Source organism: Anticarsia gemmatalis, chromosome 10 (assembly GCF_050436995.1).
Source record: "Anticarsia gemmatalis isolate Benzon Research Colony breed Stoneville strain chromosome 10, ilAntGemm2 primary, whole genome shotgun sequence".
NCBI classification, from domain to species: domain Eukaryota; kingdom Metazoa; phylum Arthropoda; class Insecta; order Lepidoptera; family Erebidae; genus Anticarsia; species Anticarsia gemmatalis.
In genome coordinates this window covers 3189684-3213128 of record NC_134754.1, presented here as the reverse complement: position 1 = coordinate 3213128, position 23445 = coordinate 3189684, and the positions used below count along the sequence as shown (strand labels likewise).

At 32.3% G+C, this 23445-nt stretch overlaps 1 protein-coding gene across 1 annotated transcript in view; it reads right to left on the bottom strand.

Annotated features, from left to right (window-relative positions):
• Oct-TyrR (Octopamine-Tyramine receptor) overlaps window positions 1-14005 on the bottom strand; it is a 79305-nt gene extending 65300 nt beyond the window's left edge. Inside the window, exon 1 of the mRNA XM_076119420.1 lies at window positions 13731-14005. The gene's annotated coding sequence lies outside the window, so the exon portion shown is untranslated. The remainder of the gene's footprint in view (window positions 1-13730) is intronic.
• Window positions 14006-23445: the final 9440 nt, after the last annotated feature.

Sequence of the window (23445 nt, the reverse complement as noted above, 5' to 3'; positions counted from 1 at the left end):
TGTTCTTATATTTTCGCGGGTTTCTACTCAATTGCATTTGCATGATCGAAATATTAAAAAGTAGGTATGTATAATAATTATATGAATTCGGAAGTCCGGATGCTTCTTAATCTCTATCATCCCAAAACAACTGAATGATGATTTTGATATACTGTTTATACCCTGCCTGATTTTATACATTAAAGACTTTCATCCCGGGAATCTCTTTTAACGACGCGATGTCAAGTTCGCTTAAGCTAATAATATGTCTGCTATTAAACTATTCGCTACACACTGGTCGCATTGCAAGCTCTATATTTTAGGTGAGCTTGTATACCAAATGTTATTGTTACAGTCCCAAAAAATACTCTTCCTCCATTCCCTTGCACCACAATCCCAAGAGTTTATTATGTGGACGTACCGACGTTTGTCTAAGGACTAATTTCCTCTGGCCAAGGACACAAGATCGATGCGTCTACTTACTGACTGCCATTTTTTATGTGAGAAATATTTGTGTGATAATGGCGCGTATAATTTTCTTCCCTATCTAAGTGCTGCAAGGAAATATGTCGCTAATAAGTTGGTCAAGTGTAATTCCCTAGTTAATGTCGACTCGGCTTTTGCTTTGCTGTTGGCGAGGAAGATTGGCCACCCTTAAGTCGGTAATTTGTAGTTTATGTTAAAGTTGTAATCATCGTAAAAATACGTGGAAAATATGATCTTATTTCTTTGTTAAAAAAAATTGTACCTTAAAGCGTCATAATAGTCATACCAAACGCGCCGAAACGTCAGGTATTTTCGGGGTACAACGTGTGTTTGTGGTAATTCCCGTAAAAATAAAGATAAAGATAATTTATTAAAAAATTATAACGCGAAAGTTTAAGGTAGTTTAATATATTTTGTCACATTTTAAACTATGTAAAATGCATCTTTGTAGCAAACTCTTAAATAAAAATGTAATACATCAACGTCTTTCACGTAGAAAATGTGTCAATCCATATTTCTTAGCCTTTCGACTTCTTGGTATGTCGCGAAGAATTTATAGATCAATATAAAGTGACCTCTGGCTACCAATATGTACGACGTTGTAACTGAGTATGAAACTGGTCGTTTTTATTACATTTTTCAGGTCATATGTACTACGTATTTTATGTCCAATAGAAGGTTATTGAAGCATATTATTTTTGATCTCTTGAGAGTATTCTTTATTGGAAAGTAAATTAGGTAATACATCTGTGTACGTCAAGTATGTTGCCTCGATTTCATTGCCAACATTAGGTTAAACTTCCTGAAATAAGAAAATTTATGCTTCCGGTCCGATGGTCACTAAACTGTCTTTAGAAAATTGCATAACAGTTTCAGCCGATAGATAGTTAACACAAATGATCCGTTCATTCAAAATAATATTAATCACATAGACGTAAATGACTATGACACATTATATTGTTTTCCTTTAACTTAACGATGTTAGCTATTAATCCAATCACATTTTCTCACAACACATTTCAAACTATAAAATAATTTACCCTTGCAATTCCTAAGCAATAAACTTCATCAAACTCGCAGCGCAAGTGCATCACTCAAATCTAAATACCTCAGTTTGCAATCAAGTGTGAACGAACGGTACCTTTGACGTACCGCCTGATCGGTAGTTTTGGCTTAGGTTCAGAGGAAAACCTCGAATTACTCCGTTCATAGTTTGAGATGGAAATTCATAGAACATTGGTACGCTGAAGTATTGAATATAATTGAGTTTTTAGGTGGACTTAGGCTTACTACACATATTATTCGGCACGTTAGGCTCGGCAATATCTATCAAATAACAAATCGACCCGGCTTACTATTTCGGCTTGTGCCAGTCGGGTTTTTAGCCGAGAAAGTGCTTGGACTTATATACTAAACCCAATTCATCCTTAATTCGCTCCTTGAATACAAAAGGGCCACAAATCGAAATCTATAAATTTTACAGGAGAGCCAAAACAAATTTTTGAAACTGTTTTTTTATAACATTTCATATATTTATTTATTAAATATAAGATGTTAATATATCATTAGATGCGTATTTTTTAGCTCTATCTTTCTACAAAATAAACTTTGTAATAGCTGTTGCCTATTAAGAGAAAAAAGCATATAAGTCCCTTTTGCATTCAAAATTTGAACCAATGTTATGAGAAATATGTCAAAAATTAAACACAGTTTTACAAATAAAAATGGTTAATTGTACTTTTTTGGTAAAAAAACCGTATCAAAAAGTTTAATAATAATAACTAAGTAAAACCATAACTGAATAGACCAGGAAAACATTGTATTAAACAATCTAAATGAAAAAATCTTAACTTTTTATTAAGTAAGTAAAATTATTGAGATCAACTTTGTGCGTAACTTTAATTATTTAGTAAAATTAAACATCAATCATCATCATCAATCAATGGGTAACGTGACGAGTAGCCTGAGTGCAGCAGGAGTATTGAAGAAATAAGATAATAGAAAAGGTTTTTGAGTTTTATAAGCCTTTATATTGAGCATTCGTGGATTATTCCAAAGCTTTTGATAGCATTACTCATTCCGCCATAGAATCATCACTCCATCCAAGTCCTACTTAAAGATACTATGTAGAATCGAACCTTCATACATCAAACTCATCAAAGCAATAGACAACAATATCATTCCAAATCCAAAGAAGCGTGAAACAGGGAGACCCGCTATCTCCCAAATTATTTACCAGCACCCTCAGAGAAATTTTCAGGAGCCTGGCGGTGTTATGGCAATCAAAAGCATAGTTGTAAGTGGTAAACAGTTAACAAACCATTGTTTTGTAGATGACATAGTCCTCTTCTCTTTTTCGGCATCGGAACTCGAATCAATGCTCAAAGATCTGAGCACGGCAAACCTTCAGATTGGACTGAGTAAGAACCGTACAAAAACCCAGGTTATGACCAACAACACAAAACGTAGGGTCGAGGTAGACGGGCACGTCATAGACTATGTCGACGAGTACACTTGCTAGGGCCAGATAACCTCTTTTAACAACCGACGGGACAAAGAGTTGGACAAACGTGTCACAAGTGCCTGAAAGAGATCCTGGTCCAGGAAAGAGCTAATGAAGGGTAACCTTCCACTGTCACTGAAGTGAAAGCTCGTCGACATGTTTATACCTACTACCCGTCCTTACCTACGCTGCCCAAACATGATCCCTTACGGAAAACCAGAAAGAGCCAGAGAGCGATGGAGCATAGTATATTATGCATCAAAAGAACAGATCACGTCCGAAATTCTATACTGCGCTCCCAAACTCGCATAGCCGATGTAAGGGAGAAGACCGCCTGGCTGAAATGGAACTGAGCCGGCCACATTATCCATATGCATTCGGAAAGGTGGACCCGCATATCTACCAACTGGATGCTAGAAGATGGTCATAGCAGACGCAGGAGACTTAAATGGAGATGGCGGGATGACCTAGACGCATTTGAAAAGGACTGGTCGGATCTAGCCCCTGAAAGAGGAATTTGAAAGGAAAGGGTGCCTCTTTACTTTGCCTGCATCAAAATGTATTATTTTATTTTTAAAATTGTAACGAAAACTAAAATTATTATCATACCAAACGGTCATATTTCTGGCCTTCCCATTCTAGCACGCTAAAAATGATTATTTATTCCACAATAATTTAATGCAAAAGGGACGTATTTCAAAATATGCTACTGTTATATTACAAAATATAATAACAAATACTAGTGTTTGAATGCAAAACGGTCGTTTTCAGAAATATGGCACTTTTGTATTACAAAATATGGTAAAAAATACTCTAATTAGAATGCAAAAAGGACGTTTTCTAAAATATGGCAGTTTTGTATTGTAAAATATAATCACATTATCTTGAAATTTTGCACCCAACACAGACATATTTTGGATTGTGGCACTTTTTCATGCAACTGACGAGCATTTGCGTTGAATCTCCGGGCGCAACTCACAAAGTGGCTGTTTTGCACTGACATTACCTGTCAAAGTGAGCTAATGCAAAAAGGGCAGTAAGTCAGTGCAGCCATAATATAAGCAAAAATGATGGGGGTTTTTTTTTTACTATAAAATATAGTCGGTTCAGGTGTCATTTTTGCAATAAAACGATTTTCATTTTTTTTTGAGTTGTGGCCCTTTTGCATTGAAGGAGCGAATTATCAGTAGAGCGTTTTTCTGCTTTTACTATTATCAACTATTAATTAGTAACCGACTAGCCATCAACAAAATGTTCTATGCGAAACTGATCACCGCATGGTATCCTGTAGGAAATTTAATTTTTAAGGAATTTTAAATGCCAAACGCTAGCCAGTTTACCTACCGATTAGTAAAAAAAAGCGAGCTTTAATAAATATTGCCGTAAAGCTACTATTTTAATTGCGCTAATTCTATTTAATTGCAAAACATTGAATCTAGTTGCCAATTTAAAGTCCCAAAAAGCACACTAAATAAAATCAGCCCGCATTTCGCATTAGGAATCTGTTCCACTATTTTCACTGTCGGTGGTTACGAGGCGTCCTGTTTTTCTTTTAGCTTTAACGAATGCACAGAGAGACTGTAATCGGATAGAAAATGTCTAGGCGTTCGCAAACGTTTGACGTTATGATCATCCATGCAAGACTGGTTAGTGTTTCATTTTAAATTTTGTTTGCTTTTACTTCAAAGGTATTTAAATATATAAAAGAAGATAGCATAAGATCTAAAGTTTGCGATCTAAATAAATATGAATAAAATATATTTTAAAGTCAACACAAGTGGTCATAAAATATTGCATGAGCTTTAATACTAAAATTACAAATCCATTTGTTATACCTATGTCCTTAATATACCTTATGAAAACTACAATTTAGAATGAACAAAATACGACCGAACACAGTTGGTTTATTATTAAAAACAGGAAACGAGAAATTCCGTACCGTTTGCAACAAAATCAATCTCGGATGAGTTTATCTTCTAACAATAAGTTATAACCCTATATTGAGTTCCAGTGAGTCCGTAAAATAAAATGCGCCTTCCAATATTTATTTCAAGTAAAAGAAAGGGTCTGTGTTAGATTTATCTTCATTTTGCACTGTTTTTTAACGGTCTGGGTCCCTTGGAATTAGGGCCACAACTCACCGAGTCAATTATTAATTGTTGGGGTTCTCCCTTCCGTGTGATCCAGTTGCAATGTCGTTTGTTATTTTAGACGGCGTTTTTAACATTTACACTTTATTAAATACGCTAAGGCATTTCAGTATCGGTTTAAATAAACAAGACAGGCTCTTACTGACTGTAGTTTAAATATGTTCTGTAGCAATTATTCAAGAATATTTTTTAATGACCTAGTCTTCCTATAATTTCGTCGGCATGATTATAATTTCTTGGAATAAAAACTCATAATCAGTTCAATAGTTTTGACGTGATAGAGATAAAAATCCATACAAACTGTTTTGATAAAAAAATATTGCACGATTTCTGACATATCTATCTTATCTAAAAATACTGCAAGTAAATCCAATGCAGCGTCACTAAATTCAATTTTGATTTTCTTTTTAATATTTTTGCATTCAATTGTCTTTACAATGTTCAACTTTATTTAATTTAAGTTCCTATTAGCTAATCGTGTAATCTATTATAACGGCTTTCAACTCAAAGTCTATTCTCATCATGGAGACCCTTAATCACCATTATCTTAAGTAACTATGATTATGCAAACCCCTAATTACTATTAAGAAGGGTCTTACTCTGCGTTGAAATTTTGCATACATTTTCAAATATTGCATGAAATTCGATACAATAGAGGTAGTATCGATCTAATGTCAAATACTCGATAGCTTTTGACAGTTGAACGATACGCTTTAAGATTTTTTAGTGACTGAAGTTGTTGTTTGTCTGCCGCATAAAAGTTGTTATACCTAATAATTTTTAATTGCTTCGTTTCAAAATTTCGTGTATGCTATAGCTAAAATTAATTGGTCTACTTTAGAACTATGAGGCAAGGAATATAATTACATTCCTAGTGCCTATAAATTATATAAACCATTTATTAAGAGAATATTTGGAAAGCCTTGAACCCTAGATTACGATCCTAAAGTTGTTCGTTTATATTAAATTGTTCATGTCTGGCGTTAGTACCTAAAAGTAATACTTAGACATTTTTAAAATAAGTCTTTAATGTTGTACATAATTTCCTGACAAACATAATCGGAGAAAAATGTATCAAGATCTTTTTTGCATTGAATTTGCGTACTTGTTCAGCACGGTGTACTCAAGACCCTTCCTCGTTTGGGAGAAGATCTTTGCCAAGCAGTGGGAAAGGCAGTTCAGGCAGTCACGGGTTAATAAAAAAGTTTAAGCATCTAATTAAACATTATTATTATTATCTTCGCTGTATTGCTAGTAACAAGCTGCAAAACTCACGTCTAAGCGCATAATTCTCACTATAATTATATGCAGAGTAGCGCATCCCACCATTTGTCACTGCCACGGCTTTGGCCTACCAATTTTGAGCGGCGATAATTTAACCTTCTACCCTAGTGTGACGTCACGCGGTCATTCGGGATGTAACAGGGACAGGCCGACGTACTTAGCGGATCTGTTTGTGGTCATATTTCTGTATATCAGAAGATAATTTGCGTAAATTATAATTACTTTGTTGATTTTATTCCTTATACAGTTTTTTGTTAGTTAGTTAATTTTATATAGATGTCAGTTAATTAAATATAGGTGTCAACCGTTCATTAAATAACCTACTTAATTATTTACTAAAGATTCGAGAATTTTACCCCAGGTTTTTTGTTAGCAGTCGCTAATTATCTTAAACCAATAAAAAGGAGCAGTAAGTAAAATATTTTTTTTATTCGCACTATTTTTTTTTCAAGAATAATTAATGCGATAAAGTCCATGTATTATAAAATAATATCAAAACGAAACTTGTTTTAATTCTTCCTTGAAATATTCTATCTCATCTTCTTTTTGCCAAATTGAAGTCGATAAAAGGAACCTGCCTAAAACATTTTCTTTATATACAAAACCGATGCTTATCTACTTATCACATCACTCATAACTTACGAAACACGAAAGCAATCTTATAAGTCCTAAAGCTTCCTTACGTAAAAGTAATATTGATCTTCAAAGTGATCACTCATATTATTATCAAGTTTGTTGTAGGTATATTTTTATATATGGCTGAATCTTTTTTACAGCAAATCACAACTTATTTTATATTATTATATTCCCTCGTTCCTTCCCAGCAATGGGACAATCATGGGTTAAATAAATATTTAGTCTCAAAGAAACTAAACCGAATTCCATCGAAGGGTTAAACGAATGCTAGTATTCGCGCATGTGCATTACGACGACAATAAATAAAAATAGTTCGCATATATGTATACAGACGTTTCATTATATAAATATAGAATCTTAACCAAAGGAAACTCAGGCAGTAGTAATAGCACGAAACATAATAATATGTTACCTATATCTCGGGGGATATTGAATTCAACAAATCAACCGTAGTTACCAAGTCTATACATCTATCGGCAACTCAGTCATACAAATGAAACTCGAAGCCACAACATCCAATGCAATAGAATCAATGAGAAAATCTAAACCAACACGCAATTCCCAACACGTGTGGGAAATGTAACATAAAAAGAAAAACTCATTTCATAATTAAAAAACCTTCAATAAAATCCTTAATAACATCCAACGAAGCGAAATCTAAAGTTACTAATTAAAAAGTCTATAATTCCTGGAAATTCCTTTCATAATCCCGTTGAAACTAGTAATAACGAACACAATTTTGTACAACGCTGATTGAATATAAAGAAAAAACCTTCATTTTCTATTGGTCGTAACTACTTTTTTTCCTACAATATTCCCTGGGTCCTGCAGTGATTTTCTCGCTAACTCGATTTTTTCCAGCAATTTCCTACTAAAACAGATTATTGCCTCGATTTTATAGATGGCATAAAACTTAAGATGGATTTTGTTTACCACTATTTTGTTACCATTTTTATAAAGTATTGGGTGTTTCGGTTTCATTATGTATTTTGTTTTCATTTCTGGAGTGTATTTTGAAGGTTTCGTTTTACGAGTTTGAGGAACTAAACCCATTGTGGATAGATTTTCGTGTATGATTTTTTTATTGTTTATAGATTTTTATGGATTAAGTGTTAATAATTTAATATTAAAGTTAGGGAAGTGCGTAAACTAAATAATTTTGAGTATGCGTAAGGATTTTTTGGTTCGCATGTTAGTTGTATTTAGTGAAAATTTAGTTAATTCAAGTGGATTACAATTGTCTTTTTGTAAATTAAGATTAAAACATATAAAGATCAATAAGAATAATTATTATAAGATCAACTGTTATTAACAAGGTAAATACTATTCTAATCTTCTAATTTCGTAACAAATGTAAAAAAACAAAACGCCTGTAGCCCGATTCTCTTCAACTATCGACTACCGACAAACGAGCTGTCATCGAGAAATTTTGTATGAAAATCTGATCAGTGCCTCTGACGGGTGTCGTAGGAAACATTTTGGCAGTACATTCTAAATGTCAAAATTCGATAGCTAGCCGGTTGTCGGTAGTCGATAGTGGTACAGAATCGAGGTACTGAAAGCCCTTGTAAAATAGTTTAAGAATCACAGTCTGTATACCTACATTCCATCCTTCAACGAATCTTACAAAATAATCTCTACAAGCTCATATAAATGAGTTACGGCCAGTTTCTTCCCGGCGAGCCGATGGATGTTTTTACGTCCAAGAAAAAACCTCGGTATTCATTTAGTGTTAGGCCATAAACTATACGAAGCGAGAATAAACTGGGACCTGTTTACACCAGCAATTTATTTACTATATCTGTTTGTCTTGGTTTTGCCTGTGTGGACAAACGATAAAATTTTTTAATGATGATAGACACAAAACACAGTTTTTTTTTCATTTATTCGTATGTAGCTACTAAAAAGACCGTTTTAAAGTTTTATGTTGGACTCTTTTGAAACACAAGTAACTCGTACTTTAAACAGTTATTTTCTAACCTACATTATTTTTTTAACCGAATATTAAACATTCTTCTGTTGTATAAAACGGTTCTGCATTTTATTTACGGCATTCGCTTCAGAAACCGAATACATACAGTTAACAAATTTAATAAATGATTTTATCTTTGCGCTGTATCAGACGGGCAGAACTATTTCACAATTAAACCATCCATCAAACAGTATGTAGTTACTCAATGATAGTGATGACCCTTCCTTTTATAGATGCCTACTAAACTAGTACTAATAAGTCTACGTAACTTAACTATGTACTTGTTTGGTACTAAAAACCAAATTGTTACACTGTGTCATAGCAGTTTTATGCGCGGTTTTAGTAAGACATTATGTGATTATGTTACTGCTGATTGTCTAGACTGTGGCAAGGTCGTTTCTTATTTTATAGGCTGGTAATACAAAATATTATTGTTTTGTCTTGGCAATGTTTTTTTTTAGTTAGAGAGAAACTGGCAAAATAGACAAAGTCAGTCTGTATATTTTTTTGTATTTTGCAAAGTTATAGAACAAGTTTAGTGATTGCCAAAATTGGCTTATAACAATTTTATTGTTATAAGTACATTGTTTCATAAGATTTTGAGCGAGGATGCCTAACTTTTTTTATATCTAGAATGAAATTTATTACTTACGTTTTAACAAAAATCTTTTGTACTGTTTAATTTTACAAAAAAAAGACTACATTAAATTAATTTAAAAGAAGAAATCCAAAAACCATTTCAGTTGGGTATTATGTTGTTTTTTACTCCCAAAACTAACGCTAAATAAAAGAGGTATGTCACATTATTTTCATTCAAACAAAATGTTTATTATTATACAGGCATCTAAACCGTTATTGTTTACAATTATAGCGCTAATAAAACAAATTGTGGAATGGAATTTAATTAAATTTGATCAGTTAGTAGAATAATATAATTCTGGAGCATCAAATATTACGATAATACCCGTTTAATTTAATAAAACAATATTACTAAATAATTCATAGAATAGCAGTGAAATACATGCATATTCTAAAGCAAACATATTAAAAACTCAATACCAATTTGAAATTATTTTAAATCTCTTTCTCCCATTCACTAGCTTAGCTTGCAGCCTTTGTCTTGAACGCTCCTTCAGAAAAAACTTCAAACATTTTTAACTATTCTACTTAAGCCCACTCAAGCTGAGCTTCTAGAATATTCTTTCAGTTAAAACAAAGAAATGTAACATCCTATTATAACGGCATTTCATTACAAAGGCTTCCAGTAATGTGGCCGGATCTGGTCAAAGTTAATCGAAAGCAAATAGCACTAAAGAGAGGGGTTTTGTGGGCAAGTCGGAGCCTTTACGATACCCATGGGCAGCGAGGGGGAAAGTCATTCAGAACCAAGGCCAACACACATGGATATCAACCTTTATAGAATATTTAATTCAATGCCCATAATAAGGTATTATGGGTTTTTAATGCCCGTTTTAGGGGTATTTCCGCATTGAATTTCTTTGGTTGTAAACCGTTCTTATTACTGTGTACCAATAATTTTTAAGTAAGTATACTAAAATAAAAGATTGGTATTTTCATTTGTAATTTAGATACATATTTAAAAATTAAAAAATGCCTTATAATGTCTGATATAATATACGTAATAAATATTGTATTTACGACCAAATATTCTTTCATACTATGGTGATACGCCCTTATTAATTTGAAATAATTAAATAATGTCATATACGTCAATTTTTTTTAATAAAAATGGTTTTGGTGAGAAAAAAATCATGGGGGTAAAAGCCATTTTTTTGGGAATATTGAAATTTTAAATATACAGATCGATAGAGCGTCGAAAACTAAACAAAGTTGCATTATTAACTCATTTTGGCCAAAAGTGGCTTTTACGCCCTTTCTTCCCCGAAGTAGCGATATGTTGTTTTACTAGAAAGTATTTCTTTCTTCTATCTTTTTTTCACTTAAGTTACATTGAGTGAAATATTCTACTTAGTAGAAGAGTAGTTAGTTGAAAAAAGACACAGGAAGTCAATTTTATTCACGGATAATACTCAAAAGAGCAGGAGATGTAGATTCCATGTATAAAAATAGTTTGTAACTTTAACCTTACTAGATTTCCTAACAAAATTGCCTTCACGACATAGTCGTATCTTTCACGCGATACTTTAAACCGCCAGCAATTACCACTCAATCTTCATTCTTCATAACGTTGGCGATGAAAAATAAAATAATGGAGCCGCAAGAGCATTTTGCCGAACAATTTATAGTTTAGATGGCGTTATTATGACTTGTTTTTGTCTGATAAAAGTTTTAAGGCTAGAAGTAGCGAGTTAAGATGTTTTATGTTTTGTTATAAATTATAAGCTTTTAAGATTTTTTCATAGAATTACAACATATTTTTAGATATACTAAAAATCTATATGAATTTGCGTGCGGAATTTAGTTTTTCTTGAGAGTTTTTTTATGGATTACAAAAATCGAAAATCTGAGTTTGGTTAATCTGCAACGGCCTAATAAAAGACCAAACGACACCTGACTGACAACAAACGTCGAAGTTATAGTAGCCTGAGAGTTAAATAAATGTATTTTAAAATTTAGCGTCTTTAGAATTTGCAGTGAATCATATTCTTGGTAGATTCGAATACCAATAAATTCAATAAGTGGAATTGGGAACTGCAAACCTGCGAAATGCTTTTTCATAATCTTTATTTGGAACTCCCAATAAAAACATTTCACAGAATTTACGCTCTATAATCCTTCAATTCAGTATTTCGAAACTGTTATTAATAAAATGACGTTGGCGTTTTTATAAACTGATACGTCTGTACGAGAATAGGTACAAATATTAACATACAATTAGAAATAATATTATACCTACGTCGTATTTCAGTTTGCTAAATTAAATGACTGATACGACCTTCACAAAAAGTACCAATAAGTTGACGGTTCGTTAATATTCATATTTTCCCTATTACTTTTTATGTATTCTGTCTATCAGTTAATATTACTGCTATATCTAGTTCCATAGACAGCAAAATGATCCTCAATGGATCCAGATTAAGAGTAATCTTAAGGAACGGTTTCAATGTCGGCCATAAAATTTAATAAAAAAATATAATGATATGTATCCGGAACAAGACTTGAAGTACCATAGCAAAAGATTAAAATCGAAACCATGGGAGGAGAGATCGAATTTACTTAACTACTTATTAAGGCATCATGTATTAATATTTGGAAAAGACTTAATAAAAGAAGCTCTGTCCTTAATTTTGTTATCATCAAAATAATCTTTGGCAGACTTGGCAGTGTAATAATCTTTCTTTTAAGTTTATATTCCGTTCAATTAACTTACATTTATCGAATTTTACATTTTAAATTTCACTAAGGAATTTATTTTAAAATCGTGATTATGCTCCACGAGCAAAATTACTTAGATGAAATTTTGCTTTAAATTTAGATGCCCCTAACGTAGTCAATACATTACCATTGTCCTAATTAGTTAATTAATTAGACCTAAGTTAGTCAAACTCCGTTAAACTTAGTACTATTGAACTAAGTTCAAGTGCGAAGCGAATAGGCAAATATTGATCGTTTCAATGACTATTGTAGGTTGAAAATCGTAAAGATCGAGGCAAATATATTTTGGTTCTCATTCCTATGAATGTATTTCCAAATTATTGTTCTCCATACATTTTAAATTTGTTTACTATATTATCATAACATTAATATTTTACGCAACATTTCATATTCACATCAATATTCAGAGACCAATAACACGTAGAATAATGTGACGTATTCCTACTAAAACCAAAAATAAACGCGTCCTAAACATTTAAATTTTACTTCCTACAAAGCCATATACTAAACGTAAATATACAACCACAAAATCAAGTGGGAATCAAATCATGAACTCGCGTTCAAGCAAACATCTCTTACTAAAACAACGCACAAATTGTAATAAATTAAAATTGTCGAGATAAAATTATAATTATTAACAATGATTCATATTTTTTTGTAGTAGTATCTGAGTGCAATGTATAATTTAAAAGAATATTGATCAGTGAAATATATAATACAACTTTTGCTCTACTTAACATAATCTTAGTTGTTATATTAAGGTCAAATCAATTTATTATTATTTTATCTTATTCATTAAAAATCCACCCGTACATTAATGTATCTCATATAATCATGTATAATACAGAGGTCTTAGAACCAAACAGCAGCAAAAGGAAACGTTTATACAATTAGAAGTAAATTATTCCTGAACATAATTTTTTGGTACGTAAAAGTGCCCTAACTGTGAAAATACAGTAATTTGCCAGTTTTGCCACCCACAGAATTAGGGAAATGTTATAACTTCTCCCAGTATTTCTTTCAATAATATAAAACATTTCTCAAAAAATATAATTGGTAACTTTGAAACAGTTTCGCAAATTAATATTGAAAAGTAAATAATTTTCCCCAAAAGTTTCTTAGTAAATCATAATTGGGCGCCAGAAAAATATAATTTAGGAATCTTACGCTCCTAAATATTCGAGCTTGTAATTTAGTAATCTGTCATTAAAATTAAAATAATATGGTTATTACTTTACAAAAAGACTTTTTTATTTCGCGTTTTGTCGTGCTATATTTATGATTTATAATTGATTGGAAGTCTTAATTGCTTTATTAAATATAACTTGAAATTAAATTAATATTATAAATTCAATTTACTTACCTAAGTACTATTATCTTCTATTGTTAATGTTCTCATAGTTTATTCTTCTATGCACATTTACACTTTACGAATTATTCAATAAAAAACTAAATTTAATAGTTTTTAAAATACTATTTTTACACAAAAATTTAATAAAACAGTTTTATTAGTAACAGTACATAGTAGTTTTAGTAATCAAATGCACAACCACTTCGACAGTACTAAGTTCAAAGTTAAGCATTACTTTCGTACTTTCGTAGCAAATACGACGAGCGTCGTAGCGGGCGCGCTCCGTAGCGACCGACTATCAACTGCCGCTACGAGCAGTCTACGCCGTAGTACACTTACGCGGGTGCGATGTACGCTCTTTTACATTGTAAGGTGACATCACATTTTGTTCAAATGACATTTAAAATAAAAGTAAGAACTTTGCTTTAGTTTTGTTTATTAACTGTTGTATTAAAATTTAATTAAATTAAAGTTTTTTGTTGGCTATCATTGTGAAATAATATATTATAATTATATTAATATGGCTAAAATTATTTATTAACGAGGGTATCTAAAATATACAGATACAAATTGATGTGTCTTTCTGCAACGCTGAATATGTATCGAAATAATGAATGATGTAAATGTAATCTCTGTTTTTCTGTTGTTATTTTTTAAAGATTAGAAAGAATTATAGCCTTTTGAAGTCATAATAATTTATCATAATAATCGGCTTTAGACAAGGCCTAAGATTTAAATCCTGTGAATAATAAAATATTTCTAGGAGTCACCAGAGATTAAAAAATGAGCCCTCCAAAATGTTCAGACGCGGTATTAATGTTAGCGGAATAAAAAGTTAAGCTTGAATATAATTTCCTAGTAATATTCCAATAAAGCTACAAATAATTATACGTAACCTTTATGTTATATCTCAACAATGTAGGATTTTTTTTATTACTGTCTATTACCAAGTGGTGGTTCATGCTGGCTCAATTATTTATTCGCTCTTGTAATGTGTTAAAACTTCTGCCTGATAAGTCGCCGCGCGTAAAAGTAGCGCCATTTCTGGCATATTATAATTTATCACCCAAATCTAAATTGGATGTTAATTTATCTATATAGGTATGTATTTAGAAGTACTACACAAGTATGTTTATCACTTGTCTGGTTACCAAAGTACAAGCTCTGCTTAGTTTGGAATCAGATGAGTGTGTGTGTTGTCGAATTTTTTTTATTTATTTCATTATTTTTTTAATTGATCAGTACAATAATTTACACTTAAAAGTGTAACTAACGAACAGAAATATTGATTGTCATCATTTTAATAATGATATAGAAGTCTCGAGTCTGATTATATTAATAGTGTCATTATAGAGTAGCCTTAGTTTTGTGTACACTTTGCATAGCTAACCCAACGAGTATACCAGGTTTGGAGGTTATCCCTCCTTATTATGTTATAATATAGTTTTCTGCATAACAATTTCAAAGCTGGCAAGCAGTATCAGTTACATATTTTTCCAAGGAAATTGTATTTCCAGATTTTTGAAGTTCACAATTGTAGAAGCACTTTGCAAGATTGCTGTCGTGTAGTCAAAGCTGTTTGTGTTGAGGACCTAATGTTTCAGCAACGTCAAGAGTCAGGTTTTGTGATTGGTACACTGTTCTAAACTTGTGTTTCGGTCTTTCTAAAATTCTGTCTTGGGTGCACTAAAAATTAGTAAATTTTTTTTAATAAAATTATTTTTGTAAATACTACATTTTTACGTTCTACTTTGTTTATTGTCTAAGGAGTTTTATTTTTAACTTACCCTTTGCTTTAACACATATTTATGTTAAACATTTTTATATAAGAACATTAAACGTATTAACGAGCGATAAAACAGAACATATTAAAAAACCTTACTACACCTAGGTACAAATCATTGAGCATAAAAATTTCTCGTAAATAGCTTTGAACAGTGTTAGGTGAAAGAAGGAAAGGAGGTCTTTTCCTGCAGCAAGGAAGTACGACAAAAGTATCCTATTGACAACATTAAAACACTAATTAGTAGCACGGGTTAAACAATTAATATATTGTATACACGAGTTTCATTTCAAAGTTTGTTAACTCAAAGACGGAACCCCAAAACCACTTAAGATTATTTTTGTTACAATATTTATCCAAATTTAGCCGCTGATAAACGAAGCAGTTATGCAAATTGATCGGAGAATAATTAAATATTAATAAGTGAACGCCTACGCAGCCATCAAATATGTATTTAGGCTTATATTTCAAGACAGGGAACTGCGATTATGTTCTTTAAGTTATTTAGAAACTGATTTTGTTTGATAAACCCGTGCATAAATAATGAACAGAACTAAAAGTAAATAATACTATGATTAAAGGCTTAATATTCTGTCACAATTTTTTAACTTATTCTTTTGATATATTTTTTAAGAGTTTAAATCATTTATTATTTTATCTTTCATTACATCTTTGAAACAAAAAAACAACCTACACTTAGCCAGTAAGGTGGATTCAAGCTCTGCATTTTGAAGGAGACCCTTGCTAATTAGTGCTACATGTGTCACTTGATGACCTTAAGATTTAGCAATAAATGTAATTTGAAATGTATCTAAAAAGCCGCGGTAGCCTAAAAAAAACTTTGAGTTAACTGACCCGGGTACGCGGATTATTAAAAAAAAAAACAACAAAATACAGTCAAATTCAGAACCTCCTCCTTTTTTTGAAGTCGGTTAAAAAAGTAAAACGTATGACACAAAGGTGACGATCACTCAAAAATTCAGTTGTAGAATGTTGTAAAACTAGCTGTGACGATATTCCGCGTTCAATAGCACCTCGCCTATTCTCCGATGAGTGATAGCCGGTTGGATTAAATCGTCAGGCGGACTCACCGGCTTCATTATAATTTTCTGTTAGCGACGACTACGTGACAGGAAACTAATCGTTGGCATTTTTCGCTTATATCGAGCTACTGTGCAGACCGAACACAGGCTATTTCACTTTCCGATACTTCAGACTTACCATTGAACCATTTATGTTCATTTGTTGATACTGTCTAATAAGTATAAGATTAGTTTAGAAGACTACATTTTTAGACTTTTATGTGAGGCTAAACTACAGTAGCTTCAATCTCTGGCACTATCGACAGGCTATCGAGAAATGTTGTATAAAAAAAATATCAGCAAAAATCACATCACTAATATTTGACTCAACTAGTCAACTTTCCATAAAAGTTGCCAGTCTAAAGAGTCTTTTAAATAAAAAGTATCTTCCCAAACGTCTATAGAGTCGCGAATTCGATGTTTTAATGATAAAACTTTTTATTGAGTTGTTCGATTCATGTTAATGTAAAATAAAAGTTGCGTTTATGAGACTCTTCAGTCCGTCACGTTTCGTATAAGTGCTTTCGAATTTATTGTCAATAAAGAATAAGTAAATCAATCAATTAAAAGAATCTTTAATTGTTTTAGGTTTAAATGGACGTCTCGGACGTTTTTATGACCAGACTGACCCGTAGCCGACATTGTAGGCATTTGAACTTTTTTTATATAAGATATTTGCAGGGTCTATTTCTGAAAAATTATCTCTCCGACAGATTTCGGCTATAGTGACAACTTTGCTGATATGCCCGGACATGGCTAATTAGCCAATTTCAGATAAAGCCCCCTTGCGCAGACTTTATACCTATAATTCTATGCATAAAGCCACCCAATAAAAATACAGCTTTTGTAGTCTGAGCCTTGACAAAACAAAGTGCTGATAGGAATAATAAAAACTAATAGACCGCATTTTTGTTTCATATATCTTTAAAATGTAGGCAGCTGTTTTGGTTTAGTACTTCAATTTCCTCACAATTTCAAACAAAATACACACAAAACGAAGGAAGCACTTTATTCCTCAACTATAAAATACACTTCAGCTAAGACTTTGTTAAGAAAATTTTCTAAGCTCGTAAAGAACGCTCTAAAATTACAGTGTTTCGACGAAAATTACCTTGGATACCTAATTTCCTTTAGCACAAAGAGTTATGCACTCGATGAAAAATTGAGCTTGTGTATAATTTTGTGTGCGCTCCATTAAAACTTTGATGTTTAAACCCGACACTAGTATTAAAGTAAAACACGTGGTGTCATTTTAATTAAGTATGCATTTCATTGTAGGGATATTTATTTAAGAGCAGTTATGTATAAACAGTATACGTACGTTGTAAAGTGGACATGGCTACAATTGCTTAGAATTGAGCCAATAAGGTCACTATGTACTAATGATTCTTCATGAGTTCATTTACTACTGAGAATTCATTTTCTGTGAGTGTATGCGTACAGCCATAGAAAACGGAAGATGTGTTTATGTATAAAACAGTACATTCAGTGACTAAATATGAAACTACAAGTGTTCGAGCCGGAAATATTTCTACTGAAGTAAACCCTACCTGTTGGATGTCACAACCAACAATTACGCCTGCGGCCGTCCGGCCAAACAGTAGGTATTAATTATTATTAGATCCGTCAAAATTCCACTTTGAATAATTTATTGATGGACCTTCGAAACCCTTAGATGTGAATGACAGAAAGATGGATCACAAACCGGAGAAACTTTGGTCTGAAAATCATTTTGAAATTCCACCGTCTAAAATAACAATGAATTTTGAGTAAAATTATACAGTTGACTACAAGAGACGTTCATCAATTATTAATTATTTTCTCAACGTAAAAAGGGAATCTTTTTAAGGAATGAAAAAAGAAAGAATGAAGTTTGAAGTTGTTTTCGCTTTTGTATGTAAATCAGTTTGACTTGTAGCGAGGACTTTAACCTTGGTATCAATCTCAGTAAAGTTCCTTACGAAAAAGTATCAAGTACAGTAAGACCTGTTTTTTACCTGAATTTCTCTGATTACTGTGAAATTGTTGATACAAACCTTTCTGTTAAGTTTTTCTGTCAACACGTCAACAGTAGCTAACCGTGAAAACGTGGTTTTTCACTCATTTATAGTTTAAGGAGCGTGGACATTCAAATAGACGTATACTCGAATACTTATCTCGTAATTTAAAGATATTCCGATACTAGTGTTTTTATTACTGGCTAAGAGCTAACTCCCATTTCTAAGCCTAGCCTTCGTTGTGCGCTCATAGATCAAACTAGTAAAAAATTTAGACTGACAAAATTTATTTTAAAATCCGGCCACGTTTGCACCACGTTTTGCGCTGCCTTTTTGTCCGAAAATAAATCAGGCGACACAGATATGACAGGTTTTGGCGCCGCAACGAATAAAACGATTTTACATAGTTAACTATTTTTACTAGAGAACAACACTTACCGGATCGCTTTCTACCATTCTTCAATATCAGCAGAACAAAACTTTTCCATTTATTTATAAACACCCCACGGCTGAAGCAAACTTCCTCTTTTTCATAAGTCACGTTATAAAGGTACTCTTGATCATCCCGCCATTTTCGCTTTAGCTTTTTTTATAGAATGTAACCGTAATGCAGCTACCCTTTAATGACAATATTATGTATGATGCCTCTTCGAATCAGTAGCGCGATTCTGAACAGTCGATACAAAAGGGTTTCGAAAATTTTACATTGAGAAAGTACTTAACAATTAGTTCCAACTACACCCGTCAGGTGCGTTGATTTAGTTTGCGTACAAAAAATCTCGATAGTTAGCCGGGTTTTGATAGTAATGTAAGTAATCTTCCCCCTGGAAGTATGTAAAACCAATTGTTTGATTTACTTCCCGTAACTTCCTTAAACAATATCAGACAATGATATCTCTTTCTACCGCTGCAACGCCATGATGTTCACACATCGTCACTTATCATTCTCCTAATTCAAACCCTTGTCCTATCTGTCGGCACCCCAAGACTTAATGGCGTGGATTGAACACCATAGTGGATTAGACCATTAACTGTTACCACTATAAATAATTATGATACGTTGAGTTAGTATGGTATAGTTACTTGGCGTAGATTCTACAGCTTAAGTAACTGCTTTTGAAGTTCATTATTCCAGGCTTTTTAATAATTTGCTAGCAAAATATTATCAATCTTTAAAATAAAATTTGCAGTTTCGAATATATATTAAAATTTTATTTACACCCTGCTCCTATTTATGCATCAGCTCTCTCCCCGTAGATAGCTAGAGTAAAACACAAAATATATATAAATCTAACGAAAATTACTTTAAAAACTTCAAAAAATATATTTTTCATAAAAGCCTACCGTTCATAGTAAAGTTGCTTCATTTAAAAGACTAGGTTGCACTCATTAGGATTCCTGCCCAAAAACCCAAACAACTTTCCAAAAAAACATCCACGTGGCTGTTGCACGATATGGACATATCTTTCTAAATTATTTAGATTTAGAGCTTTAACTTTATGCAAAACGAATACTTTATTGTGTCTTTAAAAACCCTGAATTAAATTGATTGCTTTAAGAACAAAGACTTATTTTCTCGCTAGTTGGTGCCCGGGACTACACTCACCGGTTATATTATCCTATTGCCTTTGATCCGTTCGCTAGATAATTCGTAACACTAATGTCTGTCTTATAAACGTAGTGCAAGCTCTTAATAGTTACCCAGTGTTTTGTCACTTCTTATCGATTTTGGAACTGTAACACTAAGACAGCTATAGTATAGTCCAAAAACATTTTAAAAGTAGAATATCGGTCATACACATTCTGACTCTCTGGTAAGTTGTCGGACTATAGCATTAGTGTAGCAGACGTATTTATCAGATTTTATTTTGATTTTATCGTTAACCATAATTAACACTGCATTGTCAATAATTTCAAGATAATTGCCATTTTGTTGCACTAAGAGTTCAAAAATACCATTTAAACTGGTAGACAGTTTATTGTTATATGATATTATTGCGGCTAGACAACTTTTATGTTTTCTTTGGTTGTTCTTTTTTCTTAACAGCTGTTTATTAGCACGAGAATTTATCCATTTATACACGGCGTTAAATGTTAGAAACAATCTTTCATTTATTTTCTTGAACAGTCCTACAAGGACTATTTTGTATACTGCACTTTTTATCGACGTTGATTTAAATTTAAACGGCAAAAGCTTGTTGTTTTCGCATACGGAATACTTATAGAACAACTAGTACGAATTTATAAATCTTGTTTATTCACGACAAATTAATCATATCTTTTCCAGAAGGACATATCAAACTATCAAATACTAACGTTTAGAAAAAACGTTAGCATTTTCATAACGTTGTGAATGCGATATAACCTTTCAAAGCCTAAATACCACTGACATTTTATTCAACACATCGCAAAAGATTCTCATCACTTCATTAACACCAATGATCGTTTGCCATCCAATAAACACCTCTTCAAGTAAACGTGAAATCTTAAAAATAATTTATTTAGCCAAAAGCGCAAACAAAATTCAACGCGAGCTGTATATTTGGGGAATATCTTAATTTCTCACAGAGTCATAAAGGCAAATCTAATGTGCGCTCGACGACTGTTTGATGAATCAGAACGTCTCATTAAATTTAATGGCCTGACTTCAGTTTATTTAACGTGTGAATTTTGGAGGTAAATAACGTAATAACACAAGTATTTTTGGTGAAAAATGAAGCAAAATTTTACGTATTTTTAATGCTCCAAACAGAGCAAGTCTTGTTGTTAATGAGAAATCGTTTTCAGATATAAGGAAAATAGAACTTTTGATCACACACTTAAAAGTTCAGTAATTTTATTGCTTTTTCAATTAATCGTACTATTTTAGTAGTGAGTGAAATTCCTTATAAAAGCTCCATATGACTACTGACTATTAAAAAAAATATATCTATCTTCTAACTCGCAAATCTCGACCACGAAAATGGGCGTAAAACTCGCCCATTACTTCCTTAAGACAGAATGGGTAATAGCGTTCGAAACAGTGTTTATCTACTTACGGTAACAAATAGGCTGCATACAATAGCCACGTCTGTACTTTTCTCACGGGACGACCTACATGGTGACGTCATCACGGGAAAAATCCACAACCAGGTCACGCTCGAGGCGACAATCGCTCACATACGTAGTGCAAATATATGACGTGTTGTAGCGGAATAAAACTGCCTTTTGTTATATAGTAGCCTGTGTACGTATTGTTTTTATTGTGATAGCCTTTTGAATAGGAATTTTGAAAGAGACACCCAGATTTTACAGTGAAATATTTTTTATTTTTGCAAAATACATACTTCAAATGATATAAACTAAAAACGAAAGGTACAATAGTAAAAATTGCACTTATGACATTCTTTACTAAAGTTGTGTGGTAATCACTTCAACCACCAGATGCCTGACATGACCACACGCGCCGTGACACTTAAACATCTTTTTTTCTATTTCAACGCTAAAAACAAAAGAAAACGATTTTCTTAATCATCATTGAATAGTTTTCATTTCTCACAATTAATGCACTATAGTACCTTTTGAAACGCGTAAGCGTACTATAAAATTGAAAAATAGTAAGCAACGATTTGCATGGAGTCATAAGAAAGATTATCCAAGATTACAACGCATACCGTTAAACCATATTAAAATACCACTAAACAGTCATTAACCTACAGACGCTTGCTAATAGACTGAAGCAAACCGTTTAACCTTTATGTTCTGCCTTGCAGTTGCCTTGAAAATGCTTTTAAATACTAGTGAAAAATTCTTGCAAGAAAATCCAGAAGCTTCTTAGACAGTAAAGAATACAACGTAAGTTCGTGTTTTAAGAATAAAACCTCGTGTAGAAATACTGGCCAAAGAAATTTTGTATATGTTTTTAAAACCTGATAAAATTTTGAGAGCCTTTTAAAAATTTATTCTCAAGTGCATGACTAATAAACTGATTGGTTGATTGACTAATCAATTGACTATTTTAATACGTGGCGTATGATCGCATGTTTGAACGGTAACGACGCTAACAAACAAGCCAAGACTTTCGTATTATTAATATTATCAGAAACACTCTTATCCAGCAACATAATTGTATATGACAGAAACAAAATATAATAATAATAACGACAAACATAAAATATTTGCCCGAAGAAATGTGTGGGACTTTTTCCGGTAAAACAGACCTAGCTTTTATTAATTAATAAATCTAATTAAGGTCGTATGCTTTAGGCGTGTTTTCTGTTTCACCGTTTTTCTTATGTTTATTTGCTATAGTAATTTGTTCCCTAAAAGCCTTGTTCTGCTTGATTAATATTTCCAATATTTCGAGTAGTAAGTAAGCTTCTTATGAAGTTAGGATGTTCTAAGTAAGTTCTTGTACCGAGGGAATAGGTGTTTCTGTTTGGACGATCTTATACAAATATTTTGGGTACCTGAAGAAAATGTTATATCATTGAGTCGTAGGTAAGTTGTATTTAATTATTAGACTTTAGTAAGTCCACATATTATTTATATAATAACCACTGGTACTTCCAAAATCTCAATGAAGTTTGTAAAGAAGTAGTCGTTCAAACAAAAAAAAAATTGTTAACTTTGAAATGTAATGGATAGTGAAACTGGCCATAACAGTAGCAGTACAAAATTTAGCCCACATCGACTTTAGTGTCACTATTACTCAGTATAAACGCTTCCCCGACTTGTCTATCATGGTAAATCCCAAAAGCCCAATTGGACAGTTTGGATCACAGATCACTTCCGTGATATAGGCATACACTCATGGGAACGTGAAAAAGTAACGAGTATAGTGTCATTCAAGGGACTAGTAAATAACTACATTTAAAAGAATACTT